Below are 5,000 nucleotides of genomic sequence, written 5' to 3'. Positions count from 1 at the left end.
GCGGAGGTATACAAGAAATGCGTCGATATGCAATTGGGTAGTTTGAGCCAAAGTTTGATCCAGTATCTGATGGTATCGTCTAGCTTTTTAATTTGAGTTTTAGATGTGTTTGAAACGCAAAGCTTGTGCGAAATTCTTGGTATAACAAAGCTAACTAGAATATCCACTTTCTGACGGGGTTTGAGAAATGCTTTGTTAATACGTTTGCACCATGTATCTAATGTAGATACGCCCTCGAATTTTTCCAGGCCATTCCAAGGATCGAATAGTGCTCCAAGATATCCATTACTGGTACCTGGATCAACCCATGGTATGGTTTCTGAGTCGACCTGAAAAGAACGGGTCATGTTTAGAGCATACGTTTTATGCAAAGGTTCTATCGAGAACGCTGCACTTTTACTGGCATTGATGTTCATACCAGTCAGATGACAAAACTGTTCGACAATCTTTAGGAGTGCACGCATTCCTTCAGAACTGTCAGAGCACAAGGCAGTGTCATCTGCGTATGCTAATGAAGTGCAGGCTGTGGTGTTATTTAGCTTCCACCCTTGCCCACTAGCCTCCAAGGCGCACAGGAGAGGGTCCATTGCAATGTTGAACAGGATAGGTGACATGGGATCACCTTGCTTCACACCTCTACTCATTTCGATGGGGTCCGTGGTTCCATCTGGTACCTTGAATGACGTACATGTACCGGTGTACATGTCTTTAACCATACCGATGAAATGCTCGTGCACTCCAAACCTTCTAAGACCCTCGAACACATGTTCATGTGAAATTGTGTCGAAGGCCTTTGCCAAATCAAGGAACACTACCGAAAGATGTTGACTTCTTAGATCTTTTGCTATTCTTAGCCCTTTGCAATCTCTTCCCCTCTACTTCCGCCTGTTGAGCTTCCACCCTCTTTAAATTACGCAGGATAGGGTGTCGGTGCCTTTCATGCTGGGAGAGACCCGTTTTGGTCTTAAATGCCTTGCCACAGGAGCAGACAAAGTCTAACACCTGGGCGGTAGTAGGTTGTTCCAATATACTACATTTGGCGTAGTGTATGGTAGCACCGTGCCCCGTTTTGGAAAACTTCCCACATTTTCCGCATTTAAATAGTACACTCGCATCGGTATGCTTGTGTAGGTGAGTTGTCAATTTTCTTATTTCTGTATAACCGGTGTTACACATGGGACACACAAAGTATGTAAACGGGACAGGTACTACCACAACCGGGTTGTTCTCTACCTCCTTTCTACTTTCAGCAGAACGGACAACAGGTATATCCTGAGCGCTCTCAGGTATAGATAAATCCTCTATTGGAGTTCTTACTTTGAAGAACTCTTTTAGACTTGACGGTGGGATGTTGTGCCCGTCTATTACAGGATGCTTATGACTTCTAAACTCACAATGCCGGAAGGACATTGTCAGCACTGATTTTGTGCTAGGTTCTCCTTCGGAATCGACCTGTCCCAGCGCCAGACTCGACTCCCGTACAGTATGCAATTTAGTGGACGAAAGGCTGTTTGCACCCTTCCGAACGCGGTCGTTTGTTTCCTTATGAAGAAAACGGGCGCCACCGCCTCCCGACTGACTATAGCACGAGCATTCATCTAAAGACACCGGAGCGTCTCTAGAGTTCATGCTGTGGCGTCGTACGTTATATGCAGCTACCTGCTGCACGGTTGACCTATCGGCCGTCCTGCATGCGGGAGAATCAAATACAGGAGACGTGCATGCCCGCTCCTGTACCTGCAAGTGTGTCGCAATCCCCATCTGCACCTGCAACAGATGAGGCCGGGTCCCTAGTCCGGGAATATAATTAAATATACTTGTACAAATCAACTTGTTTTTACACTCTCGGGAGATTAACCTAAGAGAAACCCCAATTAGACCAGTGAGGTACGGTAAGAACACACGTACATTAGGTTCTCATTTCTATATATTCGCCATCTTTTGGAATCTTTTGTGATCGGCAACTGGATGTACAAGGACATTCACGTTGCAGGATCTGTAAAAGAGTCACTGACAGTGCCCTAATTAGCAGCCACCCTAGTCTGTTCGTCACCAATTAAACAAGTCAACTGGCTTACAACCCCTACCTCGTGAAGGTAGACTTAGGACGTTTTACCCAGATTCTCACAAGTCGGTCCTTCCCTCACACCGTATGTATAGTGTTACCGTGAAGGGTCTCCTCCTTGCGCTCCATAGAATGGGAGGATCTAGACTTAAGAGAGTCATAGTTACTCCCGCCGTTTACCCGCGCTTCGTTGAATTTCTTCACTTTGACATTCAGAGCACTGGGCAGAAATCACATTGCGTCAATGCCATGGTTGCGGACGTCGCAATGCTTTGTTTTAATTAGACAGTCGGATTCCCCGTGTCCGTACCAGTTCTAAGTTGGCTGTTTGGCGCCGGCCGAAGCGACCCCGAAAGACCGCCAAGCCAGGAAGGTCCACGGAATGGGCCCGGCACTAGTCCGGGCTCGCCCTGCTTGCGCAGGCCTCGCCCAGTCACGGCACGCGCCCGGTCCCGCTTCACTCCCCGGCCCGACCGACCCAGCCCTTAGAGCCAATCCTTTTCCCGAAGTTACGGATCTAATTTGCCGACTTCCCTTACCTACATTGTTCTATCGGCCAGAGGCTATTCACCTTGGAGACCGGCTGCGGTTATGGGTACGAGCCGAGGCGAAAATCAGTCGGTGTCCCTCGGATTTTCAAGGGCCAGCGGAAGCGCACCGGACACCGCAAGAGCCGCGGTGCTTTACGGGCCCGCAGCCCCTATCTCCGGGCGAACCGATTCCAGGGCGCCCGACCCTTACAAAGAAAAGACAACTCTTCCCGGGGCTCCCGCCAGCGTCTCCGAGTTCGTTTGCTTTGCAGCACTGGCTGCGCGAGGCAGCGACTTCCGCCTTCGGGTTCGGGAATATTGACCCGATTCCCTTTCGCATAAGGGGCGCGACCCACGAGAGGCCTACGCCACCGCTCGGAACGGAACTACCCTATAGCTTAGGATCGACTGACCCATGTGCAACGGCTGTTCACATGGAACCCTTCTCCACACTCGGCCCTCAAGGCTCTCACTTGAATATTTGCTACTACCACCAAGATCTGCACCCACGGCGGCTCCACGCGGGCTCGCGCCCTACGCTTCAACGCTCACCGCAGCGACCCTCCTACTCGTCGGGGCTTACCTCCCGGGCGGGGGTTACCTCCTCTGCCCCGACGGCCGGGTATAGGCGGCACGCTCAGCGCCATCCATTTTCAGGGCTAGTTGATTCGGCAGGTGAGTTGTTACACACTCCTTAGCGGATTCCGACTTCCATGGCCACCGTCCTGCTGTCTGTATCAACCAACACCTTTTCTGGGATCTGATGAGCGTCCCAATCGGGCGCCGTAACCCGGCGTTCGGTTCATCCCGCAGCGCCAGTTCTGCTTACCAAAAGTGGCCCACTGGGCACTCGCATTCGTCGCCCGGCTCCAATCGAGCGAGTCGGACTTCTTACCAATTTAAAGTTTGAGAATAGGTTGAGGTCGTTTCGGCCCCAAGGCCTCTAATCATTCGCTTTACCAGATAAAACTGCGTTCGAGCGCCAGCTATCCTGAGGGAAACTTCGGAGGGAACCAGCTACTAGATGGTTCGATTAGTCTTTCGCCCCTATACCCAAGTTTGACGATCGATTTGCACGTCAGAATCGCTGCGGACTTCCACCAGAGTTTCCTCTGGCTTCGTCCTGCTCAGGCATAGTTCACCATCTTTCGGGTCCTAACGCACACGCTCCTCCTCCGCCTCGCCGACAGAGCGATCGAGACGGGGCAGTGGTGCGCCCGCCGCCGAGCGACGGGATCCCACCTCGGCCAGACGGACTGGCCTTCACTTTCATTGCGCCTTCGGGCTTCAAAGTCCCTACGACTCGCGGGCGTGTTAGACTCCTTGGTCCGTGTTTCAAGACGGGTCGGGTGGGCTACCGACCTCGCTGACCGACCCTGGGCGCCTGTTGAGACCGGACCTGCGCAGCCGAAAGCTGCACCGAAACGACACTGAGAACAGTCCCGCTCCGATCCAACTCGCGGGAGACAGGCGGCCCAGCCCTCCCACACTCACGTCATATTGCGAATTTTGGACAAAAAGTGTTTTGAGAGCGCTTTTGATTTAAACATTAGCGCGAGCCTATCTTACCGCTGAGAATTGTATTGAGAAACCCGAAGACTTCACGCGAGCGAGACGAACTGACTAAGAACATTATTACTATAGATTTTCACTTCATACACGCTTATTATTGAACAATAGTTAGTATAAATAACTGCTAGTTAATTAGAGACATTCGATGTTACTAAGAATACTAAAGAAATTACTTATAATACAAATTTAAAAGATTTATAACGATTCTAGTTTAGGTAACATTCGCCCATTAACAATGAAAACAAACAAATCCTGCGTAGGAAATCGCGGAACTCTAAAAAGTTTGTTTTAATATCACGCTAAAATTGTTTCCGAATTTTTAAATACATATTTGTAAATAGCATGTTAAATTTCAATATCTTTACTTTTAATCCTCAAAAAATCAAAATGTTGATATTTTTTAAAAGAATTTTATGATCATTTGAAATCGGGTATATTTACTTTCGATCGCGCTCCGCCGGTGCCCGAGTAGGTGTGTACGCGTCGCTTTTGCAGGCTCTATTCCCAGTAGCGAGTTTCGGTCGCGCTAACATAAGCAATGTTTTCTACATTTACATGCATTAGGGGTAAATTATGTTTAATTGTTTTTACCGCATAACAAAATTCCCAAATTTATTTCTTTTCTTGCCTAACCGTTTCTGTCACCCTAAAATCAAATACTTTAACTGCATAATTTTAAGCGACAATAACATACAAATAGGCCTACTATAATTTGATCACTTCTTCGCAATACTTTAAAGTTGTTGTATACAATTATTTTAAGAATATAAATAAAAACACACAGAAACTAATAAAATGGCAACTAATTGAAAAGTCAAACTCATTTATTTCAT

General features: G+C 48.3%; 1 pseudogene; it reads right to left on the bottom strand.

Moving 5' to 3' along the window:
• LOC140042460 (large subunit ribosomal RNA) overlaps positions 1 to 5,000 on the bottom strand; it is a 9,287-nt pseudogene that overhangs the window by 2,355 nt on the left and 1,932 nt on the right.

The sequence above is a fragment of the Antedon mediterranea genome, chromosome 2 (assembly GCF_964355755.1).
Source record: "Antedon mediterranea chromosome 2, ecAntMedi1.1, whole genome shotgun sequence".
NCBI lineage: Eukaryota > Metazoa > Echinodermata > Crinoidea > Comatulida > Antedonidae > Antedon > Antedon mediterranea.
Note: the sequence above shows the minus strand (reverse complement) of the source record. Positions and strands in the feature narration are given on the sequence as shown.